General features: G+C 30.0%; 1 long non-coding RNA gene across 1 annotated transcript; it reads right to left on the bottom strand.

Moving 5' to 3' along the window:
* Nucleotides 1-8,457: 8,457 nt before the first annotated feature.
* Nucleotides 8,458-9,676, bottom strand: LOC149512034 (uncharacterized). The gene is made up of 2 exons (XR_016333262.1): nt 9,174-9,676; nt 8,458-8,847 (listed from the first exon to the last, which is right to left on the bottom strand). It is a non-coding gene; the product is annotated as an uncharacterized LOC149512034 (long non-coding RNA).
* Between the last annotated feature and the right edge of the window lie 2,546 nt (nt 9,677-12,222).

The following is a 12,222-nucleotide window of genomic DNA, read 5'->3' as shown; positions in this document are numbered from 1 at the left end:
AATAAAAATAAAAAGAAAGAAAGAAGTAGCTTCCAAATTAAAAGGGCAAAAAAGAAATGGAAAGAGCTCTACTTTTTTTAAGCTGGGAGAGGGGGGGGGGGGGGGGGGGGGCGTCCATGGTCTATATGCTGAACAAGAGTAACAGGTAACTAAATCCTTTTCAACAATTGTTTCAAATGATTGTACTAATTTTTTCAATATGCTAAACACTTTTTAAAATTCTATTGCTAATCTGGATTCTAGCAAATAAAACTATATGAAGAATCAAAATTTTTAATAGCTTTTAATGCACCTACGGGACACTATTAGTGGACTGTGATGTCATTTAGATTTTGCAATGCTCCACAAAATTTTTAAAAATGGATAAATGAAATTTTTGAAAAACACAACAATTTATGTTGTGTTTATATTGATGATATTTAAACTTTTCTTTCAATCTAGATGATCATAGAAAACATTTAAACATTATTTCTCAAGAATTCATCCAGCATGATATTATACTCAATCCAAAAAAGATTGACTTAGAAAAAACTCAAATTGAGTTTTTAGGATTAAAACTGTCTTCAAGTGATCTTGAACTCCAATATCATATTTAGTCAAAATTAAAGAATTTACAGGAAAATAAAAAATAATTGCAACAGTTTTTAGGTATTCTCAATTATAAAAGACAATTTTTCAAAAATCTCTATAAAAAGGAGAAAATTCTTCAAGAAAAACTAAAGAAAAAAAAGAAGTTGAATTTTCTTGGAATGATTCTGATACTACTATTATCAAACAGATAAAATTAGAACTTGCTATTATTCTAAAAATTTATCTTCCTAAACAAAGAGATTTATTAATTTTAGAAACAGATGCTAGTGATGAACACTGGATATGTGTTTTAAAAGCAAAAAACTTTCATCAAAAAGATGAATTGATTCGTGATTATAATTCGAAAAAATTTAAACTAAATGAAATTAAGAATACTATATTTAAAAAAGAATTATTAGCCATTAAAAATGCAGTTACTAGATTTCATATCTTTGTAGCCCCTGAAAATTTTGTGATAAGAACTAATAATTAATCAATTTGAGATTTTCTCAAAAATAAAAAATTATCTTATAATCCTCAAAGAATAAAATGGTATAATTTTCTTTGTCAATATAATTTTACTATTAAATTTATTAATGAAAATAAAAATTTTCTTGCTAAATTAATGAAAAAGAATTTTTTATGGATAGTCAAGATCTTCCATAACTGAAAGCTGATGCAAGAGCTTTAATGCTTCTGGTTTAGATTCAATTTCTAGATCTTCATGTGGAGTATAATATTTGAGCACAAAAATTCTTCTGCCATCAGTCCATGTAGCAATTTTTGGAAAAATAGTTCTGGTGGCAAGATCAAGCAAGGATTTTGCTTTTTGCATCATTAAATTCATGTTTGGAGTTGGTATTGAGAAGGATTGGAATATTTTTGAATAACTTTGTTTAAGTTATCATAGTTTTCAAAGGCATCCATTGGTGGCTCCAAGAGATTGTCAAAATAAATTTTTTGTACTTCTCATATTTGATAGGGTTGATAAAACTTTTCTTTTTGAAAGATTTCAAAAAGACCGGTTATATGAAAATGGATATAGAAAAAGTGTTTGGCATATGTTGTCATTTGATGAAAATAGTGTTTGATAAAGGCTGGGGAGTCTTTGATTAATTCAATGGAAAGATTTTGAACTAGAATTTCTCCAACAATTTCTAATTCAATACTTGTTATATCTAAAGGATCATGGTCAAGGTAGAATTTGAGTTTGAGAATTTGGTAACCTAATTTTGTGGTGAAGATATAAGAGGTGAAATAAAATTCAAAAATTTTTCAACTAATAGTTTTTTTGTTTGACGATCCAAATCAAGATCCCCTCAATCTTACAACCCCGAGGATGAAGAGCTTCGTAATCTGAATAATTGGTTAGAAGGATAAACTATTCTAAAAAATAATAAGCCTATTCTAGAAGCTGCCGATAAAAACAAACAAAGTTATCTAGAGCCTAATGTCACGGGTCGAGACTTAAGCTCTGAACTCGCGCAGCAAATGAACCTGGGCATTCACCCTTCCAACGTCTCAGATCAGCCTGATCATCACGGTTCACACCCTTGTGAAGTATTGTCCGCTCTGGCCCCCCGACCTCACGATTTTGTCCTACAAAAAGCGCCTCACAAGGAAGAAATGGTGTGAACCCTTATATACCCCAGTGACCCTCCTATTATGTTTGATGTGGGATTCAGGACTCCCCCTTAGGTCCGTGACATTCTTTCGCACCCAACCTCATGACGCCCACCTTGCCTGCCTCCCTTGAGGTACTTGGCATGGATTGAACGGTTTAGGGCTGGCTCTGATACCACTTGTCATGGGTCAAGACTTAAGTTCTGAACCCGCACGGTTCCGGAACCCGGGCATTCATCCTTCCGACGTCCCGGATCAGCCTGACTGCTACGGTTTACACCCTTGTGAGGTATTATCCGCTCTGGTCCCCCTGTCCTCACGGTTTTATCCTACAAAAGGCGCCTCCTAAGGAAGAGATGGTGTGAACCCTTATATACCCCAATGACCCTCCTATTATGTTCGATGTGGGATTCAGGACTCTCCCTTAGGTCCGTGACATTAGGACCAACTAATAATAGCTACTGTAGCAGTCATTATAGCAGAAATCATTGTAACAGTTACTGTAGTAGACAAATTTCAATCTTCTACAGTGTAAAAGATAAACATTCATGCATTGTTTTAAACTTTTCTTTTTTATAAATAGAGACCCGCTCAAATAACAAAGCAGAGGCTTCCTTCCAATTTTTTTTGCAATTTTCCTTCCTAACTTCCACTCATCCTAAAAACCTTCAAAACTTTTCTTTCTTTTTAGTGTGTAATTCTTCGATCCTTTCTTTCTTTTGTAAATGGTATTAAAGGTAGTTTGTTTGTAAAATATCTGAGCTTGAAGTTTGCAGTTTGTAAAATATATATATAACGAAGTAAAGCTTGAAGTTTGTACTCTAAATAGTAAGTCTCTCTAAAACTTTACTTTATTCTCTATCTAGTTTTCATATTTTGAAGCTCATATTTTGGGTTTTGTGGTTTTATTGTTGGTATTTTTAGGCTTTAGTTGCCTTTTGTTAACTGGCTTTAAAGAAACTACTTCTTCAACAAATCTTGTTAAAGAAAAAATGACTTCATTACGAAATATTATGAGAAAAACTCATACTATTTCTAAAGAAAAATTAAAACAAATTTAACTCATCAAAAAAGATGGAATTTATAAAACCAATTATTTTGAAATTTTTCAGCCATGGTTTAAACGCCATATAAAAAAAGTATTTGGCTACACAATAGCTAATAATTCTAAACAAGGATTAGTAGAAATCCCTTTTATTTTCTTAATAGAAAATAAACCATTTTCTAGAAAAATATTCTAAGATAAAATATGTTCATATAAGTATTATTATGATTACTATAAAATTATTTTTTATATCAGGCAAGGATATACCGATTCTTACTGTTTTAATGGATCAAAGGTTTTCAAATCCAGTTAATGTTGTAATTAGAAGAATCCGATCCAATTTAACATCCGATCTTGTTGCTTTTAAAGTTAAACCAAATTATTTTCTTTCGATATTTGATCTTTTAATAGAAAAAAATCTTTGTTTACATATCAAAAACACAAAATTCTTATATAATATAAAGTCTCATGATTTGTCCATAAATTAGACTGCAATATATGAGTTTACTAATACCACAACATATCTATAAAAAATATAGATCCCAAACTGATTAAAATTTTTGAACCACAAAAATTTGAATAAAAAACTAACCAAAATTTATGGATATTAGAGATTTACCCATACCACCAGGATGGCTTTTACTAGGTACGGAAGAAGAAACAAATACAAGTCAAACCAACTTTTTAGAATTTTTCTCGTCTAGGAAAAATCTTTACTTTAAAAGTACAAGTACTTATAATCATAATCCTGGATTAGTACTTCATCATTTTCCACTTAATAAGATAATTTAGAAAGCTTGAGCAGACAACAATCCTTTGCTACTCTAAATAGAAATTCCTTTTCTGGCTTTCAAATCCATAGTACAACTATTACTCAAATCCCTATTTTTCCTAAAGATAATCAATCTTAACCATCCCAATATCATACAGTAAATTTTGTTTTAAATTCTGTCTCTTCTTATAAAAAAATTAGAATTGAAGAAACAAAATCCTTCATTTTAAAAACTGATTTCATAAGTTTTAGTAATAAAAAAGCAAACAGCCTTTTACTTTTATTGAAGGTAATTTTCGTTTTTAAAATTACAAATCATATTCATTGCATATTTTACTGGATACTGAAGCAACAATCTTTAGCTATCACAGTAATACATTATCATTTAATAAATGGGAACCAGTGAAACATCTTATAATAATAATAGGAATAGAAGGAAAAGAAACCCTTAGAGGTTATAAAGCAAAAAATGTCCCTGCTTATTTCAATAGTACTAAATTTATAATACCAAAAATACTTTGTTTCCTATATATGCATGGAGACATGTTATTAAGAAACAATTGTTTCAAATGATTGTACCAATTTTTCCAATATGCCCACTTCTGTCTTCATCCCTATTCTCAGTTTAATGCTCGTTTAAAGGCCACCTTTATATCATATTATCACCAAAATTTTCTTGTCTCTTCACGAGTTCAAGGTTTGGATGTATTTCTTTCAGACAGGAACACTTAAAGTGCACCATTTTAGTAGTGTTATAAACTTACAAAAGGATGGGGCAGCCTTGCCATACACTGTTCTCATTATTAAGTTGGATTTAACTGTAGCAAATTCCCAACCTGTTGCCCCTGAAAACATGTGACTTCAGCATTTGAACTTGATTGAGTTACAGAACAATTAAATTTTGAGTCAACTAAATTCTGGATCTCTGTTCATTGTTTTCTTAATTTAACTCAAACATTTGAGGTTTAAGAAAACATGGGTTTGATTGTTTTGATTGAATTAAGAAAATATACCATCTGAAAGGCCTAACTGAAGATTCAATTAAACATTTGGCATCCATCCAAAGGAGTCAATTCTCATAAACATAGAGCAAAAAAATTGTTTGTATGCACTTGAAAATCTGATGGGATTTCTTTTGCACTGTAGAGGGGGATCTTTTTAATGGATGAAAGGAAAACTCAAGTCGATTAAAGGTGAACAATCATGCTTTTGAAGAACCACGTTATGGTTTTTTGCACTGTACTTCCATCACTGTATGTAGTCATAAAGCAACATTCTAGTTGAACGTTTAACTAGAATTTGATTAGAGGTGCCCTATATCTACGATTTCATAGGTTAATAAAGTCTCCAGAGATCTGCCCTAAATCAAACGGAAAAAGTGATAATGTTCCTAATGGAAGAGGGAAAAAAAGGAGACAAAAAGTTTGGCCCGGATCCAAATCCAACAGGGGCTCTGCAATCTAGGTTGTTGAAGCCATGAATCTTGTAGCAATCGCATGCAAGGAAAATAAAAAAGAAGACTGATAGGGGCCAATGCTTGGAGTACAATATATATGAATTTCCAACTAGCCTTGTTAAAAAATTTTCAATCTTGTCTTTCTCTCATACAAAACACAATATTAATTAAAGCAGATCAAGCCAGACCCAATCTTTGTTGTATTATGGTAATTAGACTCTTCAACTAAACTAAATTCCCCCTTTGGTTGCTCATATTTTCAAACCAATTGTTTCAATCAATTATTTAGATCAATGTATGGTAAGCTAAGAAAAATTTTAAAAATTAAAAATAATCTTAATTGAAGAAAAGATGAGTAAAAACCATTTGAATTGATTTAGATATGTAAAGCATAAACTTATTTGTACATCAATTAAAAGAAATAAACTTTTGAATTTAAGAAAGATCAAAATTTTTAAAAATAAATTACAAAAAATATAGATGTAAATAATAAAAAATGATATAAGGGTTAAATATTATTTTTGAAAGAAATAATGGACATAAAAAAATTCAAAATCATTACCTAATATGATTTTTTTTTTATCTTTCATATAATTACACTCCAAAATTATGAGATGTAGATTTAATTTGTTGTTTACATTCAAATGAGATGGTTTTGAGCTTAATCCCATTGGACGCTTGGAAACTTGAGACTAATTAATTCAAAGGGTACGTACCCAACTAGTCAACTGAATGCTGAAGATGTTGATACTGCTACAACGACACAGAAATAAAAAGACTATGCATGCCCCATTCCAACCATACAGGTAATTGGTTTATGTTTGTACACACGTTAAGTACCTAGATTTGAGTTTTTAGTTTGCAGTAGCTTTCTAAAATTAAGCACACTTATAGGCAATATAATCTAATTTGTTTTTCCCTTGTTTTCCCAATCTACATTGCTTGAACTCTCTTTATTTTTTTTTATGAAATATTGGCATCGGCACATATTTTATGAACATAAATATTAAAAATAATATTTTATATTTATAAATAATTAATAAGATATTATCAAAAAAATAATAAAATCAGTATCCAATTAATGTGGCATTGAACATATTAAATTAATCTAACATATCGGATTAATGTAAATAACAAAAATATCTTGATTGTTTGTTAAACACTTAAAAAAAAAAAGGACCTTTTGACCCTAATTATACCCATACCAAATACATATTCCCATATTTCGTCCATTTCTGAGTGTGAATAACATAAATCTCAATTCTCAGGCTCGTAGACTTACTTGTGAAGTGTGGCTTCAAAAGATGCCAAAATAATATTTTGACGGGTTCAAATATTGTAGCATATGAGAGGTGGAAATTTTTTGAGGGGCATGGCCTCTACCAACCCTTGGCTTCGCCTCTCACTATAGCCTAATAGTGAAAATCGGGTGCAATTATTATTATTATACAATCCACAATAACTGTCGAGAATCATCACGAAAATACTCAATCCATCCATCACAAGTATGAAGCAGGGAAGGACATATATTAAATTTATATTATATATTGAAAAAAATTTCTTTAAGGGTTCTTTGACTTTTGACCTTATTTAATTGGTTAGATAAACATCAGCTTTTTTTTTTTTTTTTGTTTAAAATGAGGAAAAACCGAAGTCATTTTGTTAAAAAAAAAAAAAAAATCATCTAGAACCTCAGTCAAAATATAAAAAAAAATTAAAAGAAAAAGAAAAAGAAAGAGAAAAATTAACTATCTAGAGAAACAGAAAAGAGTCAAACGCAACTTGAAATAAAATAGCAATAAATATATACATAATGGAAGTACAAGAAAAGCATAATGGAATAAATGTATTGACTTCTTAAAAGCAAATCATGGAAAAGAAACGGTAGAAGAATATGAGTTAAGAAAGATTGAGGAAAAAAAATTAAAAAAAAAGAACAGGAAAAGGAGCGAAAAACATAATGGAAGAAAAACATAAATGGTTTTGCGAGAAGATAGCTAATCACTGGATAAGGATTTATGCAAGTTGACAAGTCATAATTTTTAATTTCATGTTAATCCTTAGGTTTCCCATGGCATATAAATATATACACAAGTCTCCAGATTTTTAATAGGTTATATATAAAATTTTCATAACATCTCTTTATAAATGTAGATGTAATTTGTTGATTAAATATGTGTTGAATATTTGTTTTGAAAATAAAGATTCCATTTGATAATCGAAAATGAGCTTTCAAAAGAAAATATTTTCAATGGAAATGAACTTCTAAAAAAAAAAAAAAGAAATTTCAACTGTTTGGTAACTTCATTAGAAGTTGTTTTTCGGTGGTTGATATTTAATGGAAAATATAAAAACAATCTATAACTTCACATCTAAAATTTCACAATCCAGATTATGCATTTTGTTTAACTCAGAAGATATGAAAATAATCCAAAAAAGAGCAAAGTAAAGCAGATTTTTTTGACTCTGGGTGCGTTGAAGAACCACCCAGAGCCACCCAGATACTGTTCATCACCATTCTCATTTGGTTTTAGGTTTGCCACAAGTACCAAACTTTCAATGGATTTGACAATCAAGCAAGAGACTTACCAATTCAGCGCCAACTACCCGTCAAAACCCATATTATTTGCCATCAATGGCCGTAAAAGCTACATCAATCAGTCCTTCTCATCAAATTTCAGTTTAATTTAATATTTTGTTATTTTAACAACTCATTATAAAGCTAATTAAATATTCATATTAAACATATTTGATTACTTAATTATAATGGAACTTTTGATTATACTTATACAATCTGATGACTATTAGAATTTTATTTCTTCATTATGATAAAATTAAACATATTCATTTAAATTATTTTCGAATTATTCATCATAATAAACTTTTAAATTTGATTTTTAATATATGTTTAACAATTTTGATCAATTTAATGATATTTATATAATTTAATTTGCATGAAAAATTTTCATTTATTTTAAAAGACAAGAAAAGTAGAGAAGACTGATTTTTATTAAAAAAAAAAAAAAGCATGGGTTTTACAAAGGGAAAGGCACTGGTAACACTACAGCAACGAGAAAACAAAAAACATGTAACAGTAATAGAAATCCAGCATTTTTTTTTTTTTTTTTGGGTTTCTAGAGAGGGACATCACATAACTTAAATAATGTGCCACACAAGGCATGATCTGCTGCATCAGCCCACAGGTGATCCTTAACCAACCAACAAAGGAGGTTCTAAGCACATCTCAGAAGAAACATCAGAGCAACTAGAACTGGAACAAAGATTTCTACTACCAAACTTAGCGAGCGCGTCAGCACACCGGTTCCCCTCTCTGAAAACATGCAGCAACCTGTATAGCTCTCTAACTCTCTCAGGAGTGTCCTGCAATCAGAGATCAAAGGAGAAAGAACATTGTTAACAACAACATGCTTGTTGATCATAGAAATAAAAACAGAAGCATCAAGTTTGGTATTAAGGCATTTGATGTTAAGGTCTTTAGCCATTAAAAAGCCCAGCCCAAAGCTCAGCCAGAATATTGGTTCCCACACCGATGAATCGGGCAGGCCCCGCCACCCATCTTGCTTCCACATCGCGAATTTTTTAATCTTTGCAAGTTTTTTCTTCTTACTTCACATTACGAATTTACGATAACCTGATCCATAGGAGGTCGAAGTAATCGATCTAGATGTTCTTTTCATTCGCCTTACCGGAGCCCTAGTCGCCACGGCACCGTTCGTTAGGGTTGCATTTTCTCTGGTATCCAGAAGCAGCCGGTAAGCAGTTCTCGGGGTGGATAGGGCTGCATGCCGGAGCCATCTTCCTTCCAAATGATCCTTTTCCGATCCATGGAGCCTCTTGCACGCCCGCTGCAAGGAGCGCCGAGAGCGCCAGGAGAGATATAAAGAAAGAGATTACGCCTTTTGTCATGAACAGAGTTTCGGAGGGTAGGCGGGGAGGAAGGGTGGGGGGAGAGGGAGGCTTCGATTGCTATTTATAGACATATTTTTAAAGAAATTTTGTATAACAATGAAAAACCACTACCAGATATAATTTTCCACTTCTTTCTGTCTTTGGATGAAAAAAAAATGTTAAAAAAATTTTTGATTTCTTCTAGAAGAAGCGTTTGACCAGCTTATAATTTTTTCCTTTTCTAAATTTAACAGTCAAATGAGGTGGATTTATGCTTAATTTGGACGCTTGGAAAACTCTAGACTCCCTAATTCAAACGGCATTAGGCAGCTAATGCTGACGATGTTGATATTTTATGAACATAACCATAAAAATGCGATCTTCTAAATATAAAAAAAAAAAAATTTTAAATGTACACATATGGAATACATAATTTTATTTATCATTCATTTTTGAGTCTGAATAACTAGATCTTAAATCTCAGGCTCGCACACTTCTTTGTGAATTTTGGTTTCTTCCCCATCCACAACCAACCAATATGGCCCCAGCAGATATAGTCCAATAGTGGTAAGGTTACATAGATAAAGAAAATTTGGAGAATTATGTGCAGAGGCGAAGATAAGAATTGAATAAAGAGAGTATCAAATAATAATTTCAAAGGGAAAGGGGTTAAAGTAATATTTTGATAGATTTGGGTACTATAGTATAAGAGAGATTAAAAATTTTTTAGGAGGGGACTGTGGCTCCTGCCTGCCTCCCTTGACTCCGTGCTTGATCGTGTGTCATTTTTTTCAACATCATCACCACGATGAATCTAAAAATTCCAAATTCATGGACAAATCTTGACCCATCTCTATTTCATTTCATTCTCGATATGGCAAAATTTTCAAGCTTTCACACAATGCCACTAACTCAAAAAAGAACTAACCCAATATTACTATACGAGAAGGCAAATTACTATTAACGAGTATCAAATAGCATCAATTAAAGTAATATTTAAGAAAATAATAAATAATGTATCATCTAATTTTCTTAAGTAATCCTTTTGTACATTTAAGTAAGTTTAGAGGGAAAAAAGGGGTTTAAAATTTGGGTTTGATAAAAACCATAAACTTAATAGGTTATCATATATATTCATAGTATTTTGAAAATCTCGAAAGAGTCATTAGCATTGAAGTCAAAAACATAGTGTAATAATTTCTGAAAGCGGTGATCTTTATGTAGCTACTAGTTTTTTTTTACCCGTGTCATGCACAGAGTTTTTTTTTTTTTTTTATATAGTTTAAAATTTTAATTTATATTAATTTTTATATTATACATATAGATAAATTAAAATAATCATAATCATTTATAATTTGTAATTTAAAATTAAAAAAATTATCGATATAAATTATTATGAAAGAATCTAAATAAGCATTATGAAAGTTTTAGATTATGAAAGTAAAATTATTTACAAATATCAATAAAAAAGTTAATCTTTTATTCACAATTACATACATTTTTTAAAAGTATATATTATTTTAGTATAAAACTTAAGATTTACACATGTGATATATGATAAAAAACTTTTTCATATTTAAGTTTGAAATTTTATTTTGTCAAACTTTTATGACAAAAAGAAAAAAAATATTGATTGTGAGAAAAAATCATAAATATATATTTAATAACTATTTAATTTAAAAAATTTTAAAAATTTAAAAATTTAGTTTATCCAAGTTTAATTTTAAATTAAGATAAAAGAAGTTAGTATAATTTTAAATTTAGATATGTGTATAATTTTGAATTGAGATAAAATAATTTTTTTTCATTTTAAATTGTAAAAAAAATAAAAACAAAATTTGGTAAATAACAGTTATTCAACCATAAATTTTATTTATTTAAATTTATATAAATATTAATTTAGACTATGTATAATTTTGTTATGATTTTTGAGATTTAAGAATTTAACTTTAAAAAACTATTTGAATTGAATAAGAGTGAAATATGAAAAGATATATTTTATTAGATTTAAATTAAGATAAATCTTATATATTTGAAAAAATTTTGATAAATGTAAATTTTAAAAATTTAAAATTTTTAAAAATTAAATAATTGATTAATAAAATTATTTGAAAATATCTTACGTGATAAAAATATAAATTATCTATTTAAACATTCATATAAGTAAATTTTATCAAATTTTTATATATGTTGTAATATAATATTATATATGATATCGTTGATTTAAGAAGCTGAGAGTAGAGAGATGCAATTATGGTGGAAATGAAATGAAAGATTTAAGTAGGTATATATTGGTGTAAACTGTAAACTAAGAAGGGCCAAAGGTTTCATTAGGTTAAGATCTGTTAAAAAAATTACTATTTTGGTAAGCGGTAATCCAAAGAAAAATCCCTCTTTCTGCGTTTTTTTTTTCTTGTCCTTTCTCCCAATTTTTTTTACCATTAATGGAACCAAAATAAATCATAGTTGCTTTACTAGAGTTACCCTGAAGAAATACAGGGGTTGAGGGAAAATGGGCCGTTGATTTTAACAGGGTAGCCTAGCCTGGTCGCTGGTGGTGGTGAGGTAACATGTAGCTAAAGTGGAAAGGAAGGGCATTTGGAGAAGTTTAGTGAAGAAAAGAAGAGAGAAACGTAGCAATACAGAATTATCACAAGAGAGCTAGAAATGCAATGTGCAAGACAAGAGAAAAGACACGTGGAAACCCCAACAATCCGACAAGAGATGGCGTAACGTGATCTGGGTCTGCCGCTGCTGAGGTTTGACCCCTGCCATGTCCATGTTTCCCGCTGCTTGCAATTTGGACCGCTCTTTCTTTGTGTAAAATGAAGCGTGAAATATGTCAGG

The sequence above is a fragment of the Durio zibethinus genome, chromosome 24 (assembly GCF_047325235.1).
Source record: "Durio zibethinus cultivar Kanyao isolate XHJ-2024 chromosome 24, ASM4732523v1, whole genome shotgun sequence".
Classification (NCBI taxonomy): Eukaryota; Viridiplantae; Streptophyta; class Magnoliopsida; order Malvales; family Malvaceae; genus Durio; species Durio zibethinus.
This window is presented reverse-complemented; position numbering and strand designations above follow the sequence as displayed.